General features: G+C 42.9%; 1 protein-coding gene and 1 long non-coding RNA gene across 3 annotated transcripts in view; one reads left to right on the top strand and one right to left on the bottom strand.

Annotated features, from left to right (window-relative positions):
- Positions 1 to 20,707, bottom strand: part of nr6a1a (nuclear receptor subfamily 6, group A, member 1a) — a 198,859-nt gene that overhangs the window by 58,633 nt on the left and 119,519 nt on the right. The window lies entirely within an intron of this gene.
- Positions 1,065 to 3,760, top strand: LOC133474577 (uncharacterized). The gene is made up of 3 exons (XR_009787563.1): positions 1,065 to 1,198; positions 2,093 to 2,217; positions 2,294 to 3,760. It is a non-coding gene; the product is annotated as an uncharacterized LOC133474577 (long non-coding RNA).

The raw sequence follows: 20,707 nt of genomic DNA, 5'->3' as shown, positions 1-20,707 counted from the left end.
TACTGTAAACAATACTTTAGTTCATTATACTAGAAACCGCTCATATTTTGTTAGCACCCTCACTGATGTTACTTTTAAGAGTGTTGTGCAAAACCTATCCACACTTTAAAATGCTTCATTCATTAAATTTTGACGAATTTCGAGAGTTTCCAGAATTGGAGCAGATTTTTAATAGCATCCCAATAAATTAATTAGTGTATTGCTATTTTAAGTAAATGGGATTTTTTTTAATTAAATGTATGCACTGAGGACACAAAGAAAAAAAAAGTTTTAAAATCCTTTATACTTACCCGCTTTTAAATAAGTAGCAGCAAGAATTGGCAGTACATTGTTCCATTAATTCGTGTATCTATCTTTTATCATACAATCATTGGGAAGGTTGTGGTTTCAGGTCGCGAGCAGTATACACTACACCACAAGAGGGCAGTCTAGTACAAACATTGGAACTCGATGAGCTGATCAGTTCACAGGTTGAATCCAAGTGTTTGCTCACAGATTCCAGAAGCTGATCAAAGCGGAGCAGTGTGAAATCTCAAAGAGTCTCTAGATCGAAATTAAAAGTCATGGCTTTTTAATATTCCCATGTGGTGATTTTTCCAGTGGTACAACAACTATGATGGGAAATAAGCTATCAGCACCATTAATATTTTTGCTGTGAAATTCTACCAGATGACATCTAAAAGAGTTCAGACAGATTTCACACGTCAGCGACAAATAACACTTCTTCCCAACTTTGGAATGTTGAATGCTTCACAAGGTATGTTGCTAAACATTTATTTCAAAAAGCACATGCTTGTCTCTCCCTATTTATATTTTACTGCTGCATACCTACGATTGGAAAGAGGGACTGTTCATTTTGTTAGGTCAATTTAGAAGTAACCCTAGAGAATTGGTTCTCTCCTGATCTTATCCAGTATGACTGAGTTTCTCTTCTACTACCATCTTTCACATATACCAGGGGTCCCCAACCACCAGGCCGTGGCTCGGTAGCAGGGTGCAGGGCATTTGGTAACGGGCCATACAGAAACTGGACAAACTTGTTTTCTCTCTTTTTTCAGGGGAGCGGGACATTGGCCTCAAGCAACCCAGTGCTTGCCGGACGGCCGCATCTACATTGCCTCCCGGGCCGAGTCGTGCCCCGTGTCCGAGTACCCCAAGCACAGGGTTTCCACTATTTAGAACTACATTCAGCCTTATGGTAAGTTCAATTTAAAGTTACATTTAATCATTTGTGTATTACTTACTATGCCATTCCATCAAAATGTGTCTTGAAACCGGTCCGTGCCACAAAAAGGTTTGGCACTGCTGATGTACAGTATAGCACAAGAGTGATCAATATGCATCTGCACCTCTGTCAGGAAATCATACCAGGGCTTTTTGTCTTATAGAAATTTGAGAATTTTTACTTGTCTGCTATTCTTAGTGCCAGTTGAAAGGCAACTTTTACAATCAGAATCAGAATTATCTTTATTTACCCAGTATGTCAAAAACACACAAGGAATTTGTCTTCAGTAGTTGGAGCCGCTCTAGTACGACAACAGACAGTCAATTGGCAAAGAATACTTTTGAGACATAAAGACATTAAAAAAATAATAGTAATAATAAAAAAAAATAAAAAAAACAGTCACTGAGCAATAAAAGGTTGCCAGTAATGTGGCAATGCCGGTAGAATTATAATTTTTTTGGACAACTGTGCAAAAAGATGCAGAGTCCTCTTGCAATTAGAGCAGTTTGAAATGACTAATAGAACAATAGTCCGGTGCAATGACCTTTGTGCAAAGGGTGCCGAGACTTCAAGAAATGTATGCAGTTTAAAGTGACTAGTAGCGCGATAAAGTCGACTGTGCAACTGTTGCAGATGCTACTCAGGCACATGAGTGGCCACTATTGGTCAACAACAGATATGCAACTAGTGCAGCGTGGTGAGACTACTAAAGTGGGGTGCACGAGTAATGGATAATTGGCCCAACAGAAATGTGAAAACAAACTCAAGACAAAGAATTGGCAGCATGTTGCAATGGAATAGTAAGTTAACTGTTTAAGAAGTTAATGGAAAGAGTGAAGAAGCTGTTGGAATGTCTGCTTGTTTTAGTTTGCATTCTTCGGTAGCGTCTACCTGAGGGAAGGAGCTGGAAGAGGCGGTGACCAGGATGTGGAGGGTCAAAGAGGATTTTGCATGCTCTTGTCTATGTTCTGGCAGCGTGCAAGTCCTCAAGGGTGAGTAGGGGGGTACTGACAATCTTTTCACCAGTTTTGATTGTCCATTGCAGTCAGAGTTTTTCCTTTTTTGTAGCAGCACCAAACCAGACTGTGATGGAAGAACACAGGACTGATTTGAGGACTGCTGTATAGAACTGCTCAACAGCTCCTGTGGCAGGCCGTGCTTCCTCAGAAGCCGCAGGAAGTATATTCTCTGACTGACTGAATGATTGACTTGACAAACAAAATTCAGTTTGATAAAGAAAACACATTTAAAGTTTTCCAACAAAACATACAGAAAAAATTATGAGACTGTTAATTTAAAATAAAGATGCCTTTAAGAGCTGCATTGCTCAGGTGGTAAAGAGGTCGTCTCCCAACCCAAAAGTTGAGTTCGATCCTCGGCCCTTGTGACTATGTCCAAGTGTCTTGAGCAAGATACTGAACCCCCAGTTGCTCCTGATGCTGCTTTATCATTAGGTACATGAGGGGACAGTGTCAAAGCGCTTTGAGGACCTTGATGGTCGAAAAGCACTATACAAGTGAAAGCCCATTCACCATATTAAACAGTATATGTGGTGTACTGCTGTACCTCACTTTCTATTGTTATTCTTAAATTAGCTTCACAAAAGAGATTGTAATCCCCCCCCCCCACAAACCACTGTGCAGGCAAGCCATGAATCTCTCAAATGAGGTTTTAGAATGAAATTTAACACCCAAATCCAACACTCATATATCTAAATAAATGAAACTGTGGCAAAGGTTTCGTTCTATTTCCCATTGAAAGGTACAGTTAAGAAGTCCTTGGTTCTTGTATACAATGAAAATCTTCCCCACAAGACTTGAACAAGTATTTGATAAATTAAAGAAGACATCAATGTTTTATACACAATTGCAACAAATGTAAAAACAATGCATAAGACAAGGACATTTCTACAGCAAGCGAGGTCCATAAAGACAAGGTTGCCGTGACTGGCCCACACAGCCTGACATCAACCCCATTTAACACCTTTGAGATAAACTGATATAATGATGATATGATGATAATGGCCACTGATGGTGTAGTGGTACACTCGCCTGACTTTGGTGCGGGCAGCGTGGGTTCAGTCCCCACTCAGTGACGGTGTGAATGTGAGTGCGAATGGTTGTCCATGTCTATATGTGCCCTGCGACTGACTGGCGACCAGTTCAGGGTGTTGTCCGCCTTTCGCCCAAAGTTAGCTGGGATAGGCTCCAGCGCCCCGCGACCCTAACCAGAATAAGCGGTGTTGAAAATGGATGGATGGATGATGATAATGATATGAGATAAAGATTGTGAATAAAGCCAACTCATCCACCATACAGGAACTAATCGTGTCAGCCCTATTTTCAGTTACTGTAGATGTAATGGGCAGGTGTCCCAATAATTTCCCCATATAGTACATTCCCCTCAGTTAATGCTTTGTGCACTGAACCAGATAACAATCTCAAACCTTTTGGCGACTTCTGTGTGACAACAAGCAGGAAGCAGCACATTTATGTGTCATGTCTGTAATAAGTAGTTTGGTTGGCAGCAGGTGTCCACAGAGCCTTTCAAAGAACCTGCTGCTGAAGCTCAAGCGGGAATGGAGCCTGTCAAATTATAGTGGGATCCCACTTCACTTCTCCCTCCATCTGTCTGCTGTCGAGTTCTTCATTGACATGCCTTTTTCTACGTTATATCACTGTGAGATATAAACATAGTTTTTTACAGGGACTGTATAAAAAAAATATTGCACCATCGTCCAACTGTTAAGAAAGAAATTGGACAGAAACACGTTCGTGTTTGCAAATCTTTGGGAGGCAGAAGATAAAAATGTGTGTGCAGGTGTGTGCGTGCATGCGTTTGTGTGCGTGTGTATGATTGGCTACAGTAGAGACATGTTTTCAACAAGGGACATAGTTTAGTCAGGTTTGCCACGGTTCTCTTCAGGATGTTAAACCGTGATCTGGCTTGTATTACATTACACCGTGTCCAATATGGTGATAGCAGTGAAAGCTAAAAAATAGCTTGTCGTCATCACAGTACAACAACATGTAGCGTCAAAAGACAAACGCTATACAGTACACAGTGTGGTGTGTGGTGACATTATATACGCAAAAACGTTCGCCCTCGTAATTTACAGTATTTTTAAATGAATATCTCTATTAAAATTACTTTCAATTTGTACTTTCTATTATAACACAGTAGTGACAATTTCTCTGTCGACCAATCAATGAACAGCAGTGTGCTCAACTACACCCTGCTCTCTCTACCATATCGTACCACTCTGACCTTTGCCCATTACCTGAACAGGGAAAGTGAAGACAGGACTTTTGTATCACATGTGCAACAGAAGTAGCAAAAGCACTGACATCCAACACTTAAGTAAAAGCTTTACTTGTGTGTAACAAAAAAAAAAAAATGGTAAAAGTACAAGTACCAACTCAACTCCTTAAGTACAAAGGTACAGACTCTTAAATGGTCTATAATGTCCCGTATTTTACGAAACCAACCTTTTCTATTTGGGATGTAATATTGGCTCTATGGTCGTTTTTCTGCTGAGAGGCCTGAAATCAGGTCATTCGAAATTCTCGAGCATATCTACGTCACTAGCGAAGATCTCCGCCTACTTCTCCGCTCCCAAGCCAGCGCTGTCAACAAAAAACGTGTTCTCTCACAAGTAGTGAGGGTTGGGTCTTCTACACAAGAGGCAACAAATCAGAGTAAAGGCAAAATATGGACAAAGCAGATACAAAACTGGGTCAAACAGAAGTAGCTGTCAGAGGGGGATTTTCTGGACACATATTATTATTATCAATGTTGGTTTTTGGCCTTGCCGCTTACGTGCAATGATTTCTCCAGATTCTCTGAACCTTTTGATGATATTATGGACCGCAGATGATGATATCCCTAAATTCCTTGCAGTTGTACGTTGAGGAACATTGTCCTTCAACTGTTAAACTATTCTCTCACGCACTTGTTCACAAAGAGGTGAACCTCGCCTCATCTTTGCTTGTGAATGAGGGAATTCAGGGAAGCTCCTTTTATTCCCAATCATGGTACAGACCTGTTCCCAATTAGCCTGTTCACCTGTGGGATTTTCCAAACAGGTGTTTGATGAGCATTCCTCAATTTTCTCAGTCTTTTTTGCCACCTGTCCCAGCTTTTTTGGAACGTGTTCTTCTTTTCCTTTCAGCTTGTCCCTGTAGGGGTCGCCACAGCATGTCATCCTTTTCCATGTAAGCCTTTTCCATGTCTCCTGCATCCTTTTCCTGAACACCAACTGCCCTCATGTCTTCCCACACGACATCCAACAACCTTCTCTTTGGTCTTCCTCAAGCTCTCTTGCCTGGCAGCTCCATCCTCATCATCCTTCTACCAATATACTCACTATTTCTCCTCTGGATGTGTCCAAACCATCGAAGTCTGCGCTCTCTAACTTTGTCTCCAAAACATCGAACCTTGGCTGTCCCTCTGATGAGCTCATTTCTAATTTTATCCAACCTGGTCACTCCGAGAGTGAACCTCAACATCTTCATTTCCGCGACCTCCAGCTCTGCTTCCTGTTGTCTCTTCAGTGCCACTGTCTCTAATCCGTACATCATGGCAGGCCTCACCACAATTTTATAAAGTTTGCCCTTCATCCTAGCAGAGACTCTTCTGTCACATAACACACCTGGCACCTTCCTCCACCTGTTCCAACCTGCTTGGACCCGTTTCTTCACTTCCTGACCACATTCACCATTGCTCTGGACGGTTGACCCCAAGTATTTATAGTCCGCCACCCTTGCTATCTCTTCTCCCTGTAGCCTCACTCTTCCCCCACCACCCCTCTTATTCATGCACGTATATTCTCTCTTACTTCGGCTAATCTTCATTCCGCTGCTTTCCAGTGCATGCCTCCATCTTTCTAACTGTTCCTCCACCTGCTCCCTGGTTTCACTGCGGATCACAATGTCATTTGCAAACATCACGGTCCATGGGGATTCCAGTCTAACCTCATCTGTCACCACTGCAAACAGGGAGGGGCTCAGGGCTGATCCCTGATGCTGTCCCACCTCCACCTTAAAGTCGTCTGTCACACACAGCACACCTCACCGCTGTTCTGCTGCCCTCATACATGTCCTGTATTATTGTAATATACTTCTCTGCCACTCCAGATGGCCGCATGCAGTACCACAGTTCCTCTCTGGGTACTCTGTCATAGGCTTTCTCTTGATCTACAAAGACACAATGTAGCCCCTTCTGACCTTCTCTGTACTTTTCCATCAACATCCTCAAGGCAAATAATGCATCTGTGGTACTCTTTCTAGGCATGAAACCATACTGTTGCTCGCAAATACTCACTTCTGTCCTGAGTCTAGCCTTCACTATTCTATCCCATAACTTCATTGTGTGGCTCATCAACTTTATTCCTCTATTGTTCCCAAAGCTCTGCACATCACCCTTGTTCTTAAAAATGGGCACTAGCACACTTTTCCTCCATTCCTCAGGAATCTTCTCACGCGCTAGAATTCTATTGAACAAGCTGGTCAAAAACTCCACAGCCAGCTCGTCTAGATGCTTCCATACCTCCACAGCAATGTCATCAGGACCAACTGCCTTTCCATTTTTCATCCTCTTTAATGCCTTTCTAACGTCCCCCTTACTAATCATTGCCACTTCCAGGTCCACCACACTTGCCTCTTCTACTCTCCCTTCTCTCTCATTTTCCTCATTCATCAACTCCTCAACGTATTCTTTCCATCTAGCTACCACACTGCTGGCACCAGTCAACATATTTCCATCTCTATCCTTAATCACCCTAACCTGCTGCACATCCTTCCCATCTCTATCCCTCTGTCTGGCCAACCTGTATAGATCCCTTTCTCCTTCTTTAGTGTCCAACCTGGCATACATGTCATCTTATGTCTCGTGTTTGGCCTTTTCCACCTCTACCTTTGCCCTGTGTCGCATCTCAATGTATTCCTTTCACCTCTCCTCGGTCCTCTCAGTGTCCCACTTCTTCTTAGCTAACTTTTTTCCTTGTATGATTTCCTGTATTGTGAGGCTTCACCACCAAGTCTCTTTCTCTCCTTTCCTGCCAGAAGATACACCAAGTACTCTCCTGCCTGTCTCTCTGATCACCTTGGCTGCAGTGGTCCAGTCTTCTGGAAGCTCCTCCTGTCCACCGAGAGCTTGTCTCACCTCTACCCGAAAATCTGCACAACACTCGTCCTGTCTCAGCTTCCACCACATGGTTCTCTGTTCTGCCTTTGTCTTCCTAATCTTCCTCCGCCCCACCAGAGTCATCTTACACACCACCATCCTATGCTGTCTAGCCACACTCTCCCCTACCACTACCTTACAGTCGGTTACCTCCTTCAGATTACATCGTCTGCACAAGATGTAATCCACCTGTGCGCTTCTACCTCCGCTCTTGTAGGTCACCCTATGTTCGTGCCTCTTCTGGAAAAAAGTGTTCACTACATCCATTTGCCTCCTTTTTGCAAAGTCTACCACCATCTGTCGCTCCAAGTTCCTTTCCTGGATGCCGTACTTACCCATCACTTCTTCATCACCCCTATTTCTTTCACCAACATGTCCATTACAATCTGCACCAATCACGACTCTCTCTCTGTCTGGGATGCTCAGAACTACTTCGTCTAGCTCCTTCCAGAATTTCTCTTTCACCTCTAGGTCACATCCTACCTGTGGGGCATAGCGACTAATCACATTATACATAACACCCTCAATTTCAAGTTTCAACCTCATCACTCGATCTGATACTCTTTTCACCTCCAAGACATTCTTGGCCAACTCTTCTTTTAAAATAACCCCGACTACATTTCTCTTCCCATCTACACCATGGTAAAATAATTTAAACCCTGCCCCTAAACTTCTAGCCTTACTGCCTTTCCACCTGGTCTCCTGGACACACAATATATCAACCTTTCTCCTAATCATCATGTCAACCAACTCCCGAGATTTTCCTGTCATAGTCCCAACATTCAAAGTCCCCACATTCAGTTCTGGGCTCTGTGCTTTCCTCTTCTCTTTCTGCCGAAGAACTCGCTTTCCACCTCTTCTTCTTCTTGCACTTCGACCCACAGTAGCTGAATTTCCAACGGCGCCCTCAACCTGCAGGGTGGCGGACTTTGTTAACCCGGGCCATGACCGATTTGGTATGGAATTCTTTGGATGAACGCTCATATTTGTTTGGCAAAGTTTTAAGATGGATGCCCTTCCTGATGCAACCCTCTGCATTTATTCGGGCTTGGGACCGGCCTACAGTTTGGACTTTGTTTGGAACATGTTGCAGTCATAAAATTCTAAATTAATGATTATTTGCTAAAAACAATCAAGTTGGTCAGTTTGAACATTAAATATCTTGTCTTTGTAGTGTATTCAATTAAATGTAGGTTGAACATGATTTGCAAATCATTGTATTCTGTTTTTATTTATGTTTAACACAACGTCCCAACTTCATTGGAATGGGGGATGTACAATATGACAGGACGTTTTGACAGCTAGGGTTTAGTTCCGCTTTAAATACATTTGACAACCAAAAACAGGGTGTCTGCAACTCTTTCAAAGCACAACATCCAAAAATCTAAAATCTTAATTATTTTCAACTAAATTCTTACAAAATATAAATCCTTGTATGCATTTAAAAAATAAGATTTAAATAGCTTGGTTGCATTTAAGAAACATAAGAGACTGCAGCATTTTGTAACCTTTAAATGTGCACGGCAAGTCTCATCATAATGCCCCACAACGCAGAGTATTTTCTTTTACCGTAATTTCTCGTGTATAATGCGCACTCATGTATAATACGCATCCCCAAAGTTGACCTCAAAATTCTGGAAAAAAATGCATTTTTACAATGCATGATTTTGCTTCTACCCATATGATCAAAACATGAAGTATTAATTATCTGTATTTTGTTAGTTTTTTTCAAATAATTATTCTGAAGTTAAGCACCTTATTTGAACACGTAATCCTTAAAAAAAAATGAATTTCACTCTTATTTTGAAATTCACAGCCCTACTTTGATTTAGTAAATTAGAAAACACACAGTTGTGCTCATACGTTTGATTACACAGGCACAATTTGTAAGATGGGTACAATTCTTTAAAGAAAACATTAAGGACCAGGTGAAACACATTTAATTTTATTTTAATGGGATTCAAATTAAACAGTCAAGCATTTCAGAAAAGCATTATCATTAAACAAAACATAACCATAAAGAAATTAATGATGGTTGTTTTTCAGTCATCAGTCATATTAAAAAAAACAACAATAATATTTCACAAATTCTGCCAGGATATGTAAACTTTTGAGCACAACTGTACATATTATGCAGTCAACGTACCCCTTGTCATATTGGAATGAAAGTGTAGGCTACACTTTTTTATATAACCACTACATGGCGGCATACATTTATAAAAGGCGAAAGTTTTTTTTCCATTTGCCCCCATACCTATGTAGAACGAGCACTATTGACCTTTGACAATTTTTTTTGGGGGGGGGGGGGGGGGAAATACAAATTATACACAAGAAATTACGGTACATGTTTTACATATCAAGTCTTTGTGGTTGAGGAAGTCAAATTTAATGACGATTCAGCAATTGAGTAAGCAGACATGTCTTGTTTGGGGCTCTCCTAGCTCGGTTTTGTCTCGCACATTTCACTTTTGCTTGTGTGCGAGGTTACAGTCATTACGGTGTTGTTGGAGGGTTAGTAACACATTAATTGAAGGTATTTGTAGTGCTTCTCCTTATTATCACATTAATGAAGTTGAAAAATACCAGATCAGTGCTGGTCTCGGCCAGTCTGGACGGAAAATCCAGTCAGAAACTGAGAAACTGAGACGAGACTTTTGGGAGTCGACTCCAAGAAAAGAAAATGTGGTCCCGAGAAAGGTCTCGAGACCAAGACCGGCCTCGAGTGTTCCAACTGTAATTATCAAAATGTTCTTTTGACCCCTCCTGGAGCCGTCACCTTATCGTGGTTGTAGCGTATATGGGTCGAAATGAAATCCTTTTTATCAATCTCGTAATCTGAAGGTTGCTACATTTTATAAAATACGAGTCCTAGACAACAGAGGTTCATTGTTAAACTCAACCCACACAAAACACAGCCAAGAGTGGAATTTTATAGAATATTTAATATCTACAAGGAATCTAGAGGGAAACACACAAAGGGGTCGAACTAAAGAAAGAAAATAACACTAATAATGATAAAGAGAAGAAAGATAGGCGTACGAAACATCGTGTGGTGGACTAAAGTTGAAAACGCGAGCGTTTAACGCGTTCATTCCGGACGGGAGGGAGAAAGGACAAAGTTAGGATTTTGTGTGAAGCTAGTAATTTCCCCGTCTGGCAAACACTTGCAGTGTTTACTCATGAACGTAGATCAGCTGGTCTCTGGGTGTGGTCTCTCTGGGCACGTCTTAAGAGGCGAGGAGGTAGGTTTGGTTAAAGAAAAAGATGCACAAAAATGAAACAAAAACAAAAGAGTCGGAAGAAGAAAAATTGTTGTTTGTCACGCCTCGTTGGGAGAACCCGACCGTCTCTCTTCCTGCCTTTTCAGTGGCTCGCTAGCAATTTCAGAGCGATCACGCTTGGCTGGAAGCGTACCTGGTACTTTAGTCGCAGCTGCTCTGATCGCCTAGCGGTGGCCCACGGATAGGCTGGGAAGCAGAGTCTCCATCCCCAAGGCCCGCGGTTACCCGAGCCGCGTGCCTGAACAAAGAAAGGAGAGGGGGGAGGAGTGGCCGAGGCCAGTCCGTGGCTGGCAAGTTTAGCCAGCCAAGACACCAAGAGAGGAAAAAAAACACAAGAGAACAAGAAGGTGGGAGGGGAACTGGGTCAGAGTCACTACATGGTGATGGGATTTCTGTGTCCCAATGATCCTAGGAGCTAAATGATCTGGGGCTTCACGCCTCTGGTAGGTCCTAGGTGAGGGACCACACAAAATATCCCTTATGACGAGTAAAAATATTGGACCTAGTTTTCCCTCACCCGGACGCGGGTCACCCGCCCCCCTCCCCTGGAGCCAGGCCTGGAGGTGGGGCAAAATAACGAGCACCAGGTGGGCCTGCACCCAGGCACAGCCCGAGAAGACAACATAGTCCCCCTTCCCATGGGCTCACCAACTGTGGGGACGGGTGAAGCGTGGTGGCCAAAGTCTGGGATTTTGGCGGTCCGATCCCCGGCTACAGAAACTGGCTCTAGGGACTTGGAACATCACCTCTCTGGCAGGGAAAAAGTCTGAGCTGGTGTGCGTGGTCGAGAAATTCCAACTGGATATAGTCGGGCTCCCCTCGACATGCAGCTTGGGCTTCGGTAGCAGTATTCTCGAAGAGGGGTTGGACTTTCTTCCACTCTGGAGTTGCCCACGGTGAGAGGCGCCAAGCAGGTGTGTGTATACTGATTGCCCCACATCTCAGTGGTTCACCCCGGTGGAGGAGGGGGTGGCCTCGCTCTGCCTTCGGGTGGGAGCACGGGTCCTGACTGTTGTCTGTGCCTATGCACCAACCAGCAGCTCAGAGTACCCACCCTTCTTGGAGTCCTTGGGGGTGGGGTGCTGGAGACTTCTCAGCCTCCCCGGTAAGGTCTATTCAGGGGTTCTGGAGAGGAGGATCCATCTGCAGGGTCGATTCTCAGATTTAGGAGGAGCAGTGTGGTTTTCGTCCCGGCCATGGAACAGTGGACCAGGTCTACTCCATCAGAAGTGTCCTCGAGGGTGCATGGGAGTTCGCCCAACCAGTCTACATGTGTTTTGAGGACTTGGGGAAGGCGTTCGACCGTATTGCGCATCTTTTTTTTGCAGATGATGTGGTTCTGATAGCTTCATCAAACCGTGACCTCTCGCTGGAGCGGTTCACACCCAATTGTGAAGCGGCTGGGATGAAAATCAGCACCTCCAAATCTGAGACCAGGGTCCTCAGCCGGAAAAGGGTGGAGTACTCTCTCCGCATCGTGGAAGAGATCCTGCCCCAAGTGGAGGAGTTCAAATAGCTGTGGGTCTTGTTCACTTTTTGAGGGAAGAATGGAGTGGGAGATCGAAAGGTGAATCGGTGCAATGTCTGCAGTGATGCGGACTCTGTATCGGTCTATTGTGACGAAGAAAGAGCCGGCCCAAAAGGCAAAGGTCTCTATTTACCGGGCGATCTGCGTTCCTACCCTCACCAATGGTCACATGCTGTGGGACGTGACCGAAAGAATAAGATGAGTTCCCACCGCAGTGTCCGGGCTTTCCCTTAGAGAGCTGCTCCTCCGCATCAAGGGGAGCCAGATGAGAGGGGGCTCGGGCATCTGGTTAGGATGCCCCCGGACGCCTCCCTGGAGTGGTCTTCTGAGCACGTCCCACCAGGAGGAGACCCCGCGGATGACCCAGGACACGCTGAAGAAACTATGTCTTCCGGCTGACCTGGGAACGCCTCGGGATCCTCCCGGAAGAGCTGGACGAAGTGGCTGGGGAGAGGGAAGTCCGGGCTTTCCTGCTAAGCTGGTGCCGCCATGACCTGACCTCGGATAAGCGGAAGAAAACGGATGGATGGATGGAAGAATGATCTTTTGAAAAATCTTCCATCTCTGGCGCCACCTTATGCCGTTAATTAAATTTTTATTATTGCTTTACAACTGGGCACAGCGTGACAAAAATAGCCAATCATAGAATGTAGAGATAGGATGCATGATCGAATAGTCTGCCAATCATTTGCACACATCGACTGCTCACACAAAGGCTCGCAAGGCTCCCGCAGATTAGACTATTATAGTTTCTTTGCCAAATTATTTATTTCCGGTTAGCAATAAAAGTTAAAAAGAAGGAATTGGACAGCTCTCTACTTCAAATCAAGGGTAAAGATATATAACGGTGGTGCGTATGTCACATCACTTTTCTCATCGAGTTGTCAGGTAAATTGATCACAGCTCATATTTTTAATTGGTTGTATATTCCAAAAAATACATCAAACTGGTAACATTTTGTTTAACGTTGCAAGCTCACGGCGGACCGAGGTGCACTCTGGGGCAGCCAGTGGTTCCTTACTGCAGGCCATTTCCAGTGAGCCGTCAACACACTCGCGGACGACCCAAGTGTACTCTGAGCTGGCCAGGCGAGCACAACAAACAGGTCTCTTACTAGATTATTATTTTTTTTGCATATTGTCTCTTTGAGTACAGTACAGTATTTGTACTTTGTTACATCTCACCACTGTTGAATGACAACAGCAGCATCTGAATTGATTGCACTCATTTTATGGCAAATCTGCTTGCTCCCTGCTATGATGTCTGGATTTTACCGAAAGATTTTTACCCAACCGTTGTAAATTTTGGCTTTTTCCTGTCTCAGTGATCAAAGGCAGCAACTATCAGAGGCCATTTTCTAAAGCCGACGACAATCGAGGTCCCTACGGTTTTTACGTCTTTAGCCCTTCCCTCCAATATGCTTCATCACTTCTTTGTCCATATCAAGCTCATCCCCTCTTCTCGCTCTTCGAACATACCCCCTCATATTCTCTCACCTGCACCCCCCAACCATCTCTTTAACCCACCACCCCCACCCCACCTCCAGTTCTCTCTTCTCTCTCTCCTCCTTTTTTGTACAGCCCTCCTCTTCTTGCTCCAGAACTGTCAGATGGCATTAGCTCTGTTCACACTCACGGCCTGTAGGAATAACAGCCAGGAACCACGCCGAACAGCGCCATTCTCCTGCTCCAGTTCGTGCTCCACTGGCTGTTGTGCAAATACCAATCATTATTCACTTTTTGCCCCTTCACTGAGAAACATGCATCCACTCAAGGAAAAAATAGGTACAAATCTTAGCAGAGAAGGTCATGGCACTGGATAAAGATGCACATGGACTGTATAAATCTTGCAGTCAGCCGGTCTGCAGTTATCAGCATTTGCCCCTGATTCAAGGATCAACCCACAGCTTTGCAAAGATCTGTTTCACACAGATCAAAAAAGGATCCACTTCTTATCCACTTATAAGGCTGCAGGCCTGAAAATTTTGTTAAATACTGTATACCATGCTCAGATTATTCCCATGAAGTTTCAGCTGCAGGGCAAGTTATTAAAAGCCCACTGTGACCAATAAGCTGTGAAATGTGCAGAAGTTGTTTTTGTGTTGAGAAACAGGATGAAATGATTGCACATACATAAGAGTAATTGACACATATAGCCACAGATGACACAGAGGCTAATGTCTTTCAATTTGAAAAACATATTGTATTTTCCACCTAAACTTGTGATGTAATCCTAAACAGATACATTGAAATTGAACCCATTGTCAGTACGGGTGGGAGAAATGATCAGTTTGGTTTTTTTGTGGTGAAGATGTAGGCCTAAATAATTTTCAATCAAAAAATGAATATCAATTTGTGTATAAAAAATATTTCAATATATAAAATTAATCAATTATCAAATAATGTCATTCTCGCGGAATATAAAAAGTAGAATGCAGAAGTGCAGTCAATATGGCAGAATAAGTTTTACCACCAACAAAAATAATAGTATTTTTCACCCATATGTCGAGAAAAGGACAATACTGCGAGTTACAAGTACAGGAATAAATCGTGTACATACAAACATGCATCCTGTACATGGGAGAGTACCGATACCAGGTATCTGTATTGGGCCAATACCAAGGTATCGGGTACTCGTACAGGCTGCCAATACGAGCCACTGGTACTTGAGGCAAAACAATCTGACCACAAGTAAGGGCCAATACCAATTCTACCCTTTAGCCCTTCCCCTTCGTCTTAGCCCTTGATTTTGCGCATGCACGAGAACGAAGGGGTATCCCATTTCCTAGGGTAAGGGCTAAGAAAAAGGAGTGCATAGCCCTTGAAACACAGTGTGGTCAGGGAGCTAACTTGAAAGCGAGGGGTATGGGACTCCGCCCCTGCTGACAGGGGAACAAGACAGCAGAACGGACAAGGTAGTAAATATAAAGTGAGCATAATTATTGATATTCATACTCATGACAGTCAATGTTTTTATCAACGTAAATATAAGCCATGTTTTGAATTGTTGGTTCAACGGCTCGTCATTACGAGCTCGTGTATCGCTAGTCTACCGTCAAGACTACGGTGACAAATTCACAGCAAACACACTTCACTACAACGTACTGCATTTTATGAATGATTAAAAATGTATATTAGAAAGCCACATTCAGAAGCTACATAGCTAATGTAGAGTCACCGTATACCGTGACAGTCACTTTCCATATAGCTAAGCTGTAGCCTCATCACTCGTAATGCAGTATTTCATCGGCGTGAAGCCGTTTGCTGTAATTTTCCATGATATCCTTATCTGACATCGGGTTTACTAAACACACAAGGTCAACGTAATAAATAACCAGACACCATTTTCTTCACTGGGACGCCACAAGGCAACAGTCTTCTACAACAGCACACAACATTCCAGAACGACAAGCCCAGTGTCAAAATGACAACAGACACCAAATGCAATTCCTTCAAGAGGAATATGAACAAGTACAACATGAGACTGAAGCAAAATTATAATTTTTACATCTTTCCAGTTAAAATGTAGATATACATGTGTTATTTATGTTCTTAACGTTATATTAAAGCAGTTTCCATTCTGGTTGTTACATGCGGTGGAGTTAAAAACGTGTGAGATATACTGTTGACTATCTCCACTTATTGACAGTGGTAGTAGAGGAGCAGATAATTTTGCATATTATTCTCAGAAGCTTCTGCAGCATGAATGCAAAACGGTGATCCACCATTGTTGTTGTTGACAGTGTTAGCGCATGGTTACGTGACAACTGGGACTACCGTATCATCGTCTCAGGAAAGATGCGTATGTGTTGTAAAGATGGAAACGCAACGACCGCATTTCAGCTTTATTCACTTTGGAACCTGGTTTCATAAATTTGTATTTGTTCTTCCAAAACGCTATTTCCATGTCGACGAAACTTTGAAAAGAAAAAACACATTTGTCGATATACCTAAACTCATTTCTGTGTGCACATGGCCTACGTGTCACTGACAACAAGACCACAATGTAGAACAGCAAATAATGAGCAACCAGGCCTGCACCCTCAGGCTGAGAAAGCTACACCTTGAAAGCTAACTAACCAAACACAGAATGAGAGGCAATTTCTATTTGTAGCTGTTGTTACCATGTCAAGTATAAGTACAACATGAGACTGAAGCAAAAATATAATTTTTACATCTTTCCAGTTAAAATGTAGATATACATGTTATTTATGTTCTTAACGTTATATTATTATTTATGATCATATGTTCGATACATTTCATATATGCATATTTTAAACTTTTAAAATAAACAATTTGCAAGACCTAAATGTAAATAATCACACCACTACCATATCATAATATGAAAAATTTCCCAAATGACTCTTTGACAAATGCAAGCATACGTTTTAACTCAACAATGCTAATTGTGAGATGCCTAACTGATATTCATTGTTCCTTTGACAGTGACAATTAAGGTATTTTTTGACATATTCTGTTTGCGATATTTTCTTGTGTGTGCGCGCGCACGTGTGTGTGTGTGTTTACAAATGTTTGGTCATGTGTTTTGTGATGGTTGTTGTTGGTGTTATTTATTGGCTGACGTTAGGCCATCAAGCTATTCTGTCAAAATATATTCCTTCTATAAAAATATGTTTTGAGAGCAGATAAAGATGAAATACAGAAATATATGCACCCTGTGACGTAGAAAATGTGTGGCGCATGATGAAGCGTAAAATACGACAACGGAGACCCCGGACTGTTGAACAGCTGAAGCTGTACATCAAGCAAGAATGGGAAAGAATTCCACCTCCAAAGCTTCAAAAATGAGTGTCCTCAGTTCCCAAACATTTATTGAATGTTGTTAAAAGAAAAGGTGATGTAACACAGTGGTAAAAATGACCCTGTTCCAGCTTGTTTGGAACGTGTTGCAGCCATAAAATGAATGATTATTTGCTAAAAACAATAAAGTGTATCAGTTTGAACATTAAATATCTTGTCTTTGTAGTGTATTCAATTAAATATAGGTTGAACATGATTTGCAAATCATTGTGTTCTGTTTTTATTTATGTTTAACACAACGTCCCAACTTCATTGGAATTTGGGTTGTATTTGCCGGACCACTTATCCTCGCTTGGGTCGCGGACGAGCTGGAGCTTATCCCACGAGAGGCGGGGTACACCCTGAACTGGTCACAAGCCAATCGTAGGGCACATTGAAAACAAACAACCATTCACACTCACATTCACACACACGGCCTATTTGGAGTTTTCAATTAACAAACCATGCATGTTTTTGGGATGTGGGAGGAAATCAGAATTCCCGGAGAAAACCCACGCAGGCACAGGAAGAACATGCAAACTCCACACAGGCCGGATTTGAACCCGGATCTTCAGAACTGTGAGGAAGATGAGGTAACCAGTCTTCTACCGTGCTGCTTGATGAGAAACATTTGTTGGGAAATTAAAATTGATACATTGCTTCCTTTTGGTTAACATTTAATGGAAGAAATTGTATCTGTAATTTATTTTAACCAATACAAATCCGCAAAGGTTGAATCAAGGCAAGTGGACTGTTTTTGTTTGTTGAAGACGTTTCACCACCTTTAATCCAAAAGGCTTCTTCAGTTCTTCTTGATATGCAAATTAACCGCTGATTCTGGACCCGAAGAAGCTGGCCGTCGATGAGCCCTGCATCTGTAGAATTGTTGCTTCATCTCTCTGAGGTAGCGGTCGTTGCACTCCTCACTGCATTGCACCACATAAACAACATTGCTGAGTTTGCTTGGGATGTTGTCCTAGGGGTGAACCAGCATTTGTCTGAGGGTGTTGGTGGGTTTGAAATGTATTGTTATAACATGTTTGTAGAAAATCTGAGTTTCTCTGACAAACCAGCCACATAGGGGATCACCACATTCCGCCTCTTGTTTCTGTCTTTAGGGTTGGGTGTAGTAGCTCTTCTTCTCTTGGCGAATTTGACAAAGGCCCACTTTGGATACCCACAGTTAGTAAGAGCTTTCCTGATGTGAGTCTGCTCCTTCTGCCTTCCGTTGTCGATGGTGGGGATATTCTCTGCTCTATCTTTGACGGTTCTGATAACTCCTAGCTTGTGTTCCAGTGGGTGATGAGAGTCAAGTAGAAGCTACTGGTCCTTGTGGGTAGGTATTTTATGGACCTCAATATTGAGGCTTTTGTCATTTCCCACCTCCACCTCACAGTCCAAAAACGGCAAAGCGTACTCTATGATGTCTTCGCGGGTGAAGCTGATGTTTCCATCCACAGTGTTGACATGTTCAGTAAACAAATCTACTTCGCAGGCTTTGAACCTAACCCATTTGTCATCAACATACCTGAACCAGTGGCTGGGCTTAGTTCCTTTAAAGGAGTCCAGTGATTTTCTTTTCACTTTTTCCATGTATATATTGGCTAAAATGGGGGAAGCTGGCGAGACCATGGCACAGCCCTGTTTTTGCTTGCAGAAAGATTCATTGTATTTGAAGTAAGTGGTGCTAAGGCAAAGTTGAACTAGATCACATTCCTGGCCTGGGGTGAGGAAGGTTCTGTAATGCAGGCTGGAGCCTTGTTGTAGTCGTTCACTGACAACATCAATGGCCGCAGTGGTGGGGATGCATGTGAACAGTGAGATCCCATCCAAAGATATCATGGTTTCATCTGCAGCAAGCCTCAAGTTCCGTACATTGAACACAAAGTCTGTGGAGTTCTGGACATGGAGTGGGGTATCGCTGACCAGTGGGGTAAACATTTTATGTTTATTTTGGGGGGCGGGGGGGAGTTGATGCTGCTGACGATTGGTCTGAGGGGCAAATTTTAGGAAGTTTGTAAATACAAGGTGTTGCTTCTTCTGGATACAGGCTGTAGTACATGCAGTGGTCAATTCCTTTCGCCTTTTCAAGCTTCTGAAGGATTTTTATAATCTTTTATTTATATCCACTGGTGGGATCCCTCTTAAGCTTTCAGTAGAATTAACACTCCTTTGTAGAAAACGTCAACATTTTGGATAGGGAGGACTGCTGGTTTGAAAGAGGTCTAAGAGCCAAGCCATCTATATGAAACAAGGAAAGCCCTCTCTAAACAGAGGAGGAGGTTTGAGACATCACCTATTGTCTTCATATAACAATGTTCTGACATCTCTCCCTCTAAAGGTTGTCCCATTCAATGGGAGAGTGGCCCTAACCAACTGTTTTGCAGTAAGACGTGTGAACAACAAATTAGTATGCAGGACGGCTGTTTCAACAACCACACCGCCCAACAAAAACAACCTTTGTTGACCACCCCAAAGGAATACACCCACCGGGGCATGAACAGAGTGATTCCACACCTAAAATTTTAGAACGGAAGAAGCCTTTTGGTTTTAAGGTGAAACGTCTTCAACAAACAAAAACAGTCCCGTTGCCTTGATTCAACCTTTACAGATTACCATGACCTGAATGACTGAGAATCTCCACAGACATACAACTTTTGTAATAGTACTACTGTACTACTGTAATACTGTTTTAAAAGTAGTAAGCAGTTACGTAAGAAAAAAAGTACAGAAAATATATGCATTAAATGAAGTTTGCATGTTCTCCCCGTGCTTGCGTGGGTTTTCTCCGGGCACTCCGGTTTCCTCCCACATCCCAAAAGACATGCATGAATTGGAGACTCTAAAATTGCCCGTAGGTGTGAATGTGAGTGCGAATGGTTGTTTGTTTGTATGTGCCCTTCGATAGGCTGGCAACCAGTTCAGGGTGTACCCCGCCTCCTACCCGATGATAGCTGGGATAGGCTCCAGCACGCCCGCGACCCTAGTGAGGAGAAGCGGCTCAGAAAATGGATGGATGGATATGCATTAATTCAAGACGCATCAAGATGCTTCGATACTCGGGAAATAATTTGAATTGTAGCCCTGTGAATCCAATTGAATTGTGAAGTAGCAAAAAAAAAATCACGCAGGCACAAGGAGAACATGCAAACTCCACACAGGTGAGGCCTGTTTTTAACCCGTGTCCTCAGATCTGTGAGGCAGATGTGCTAACCAGTCGTCCACCGTAGCAAAAGATTCCTATAAGTAAAACCATGTTCACACGGAAATTGAGGTGATCTACAGAATTTATTTCCCGTTTTTAAAACGTTTCCCAAAACATGGATTCGAATCAAGGAGTGTGCGTCCACACAAAAATGCTGAAACGCTGTCCAAGGAAATCACCAAAAACAGAGAATAAGAAGTCTGAGTGATGTAAACCTAAAACGATGCCAGTGAATGCAAAGCAGTTTCCATTCTGGTTGTTACATGCGGTGGAGTTAAAAACGTGTGAGATATACTGTTGACTATCTCCACTTGTTGACAGTGGTAGTAGAGGAGCAGATAATTTTGCATATTATTCTCAGAAGCTTCTGCAGCATGAATGCAAAACGGTGATCCACCATTGTTGTTGTTGACAGTGTTAGCGCATGGTTACGTGACAACTGGGACTACCGTATCATTGTCTCAGGAAAGATGCGTATGTGTTGTA

This window comes from Phyllopteryx taeniolatus, chromosome 3, assembly GCF_024500385.1.
Source record: "Phyllopteryx taeniolatus isolate TA_2022b chromosome 3, UOR_Ptae_1.2, whole genome shotgun sequence".
In the NCBI taxonomy this organism is placed as follows: domain Eukaryota; kingdom Metazoa; phylum Chordata; class Actinopteri; order Syngnathiformes; family Syngnathidae; genus Phyllopteryx; species Phyllopteryx taeniolatus.
Note: the sequence above shows the minus strand (reverse complement) of the source record. Positions and strands in the feature narration are given on the sequence as shown.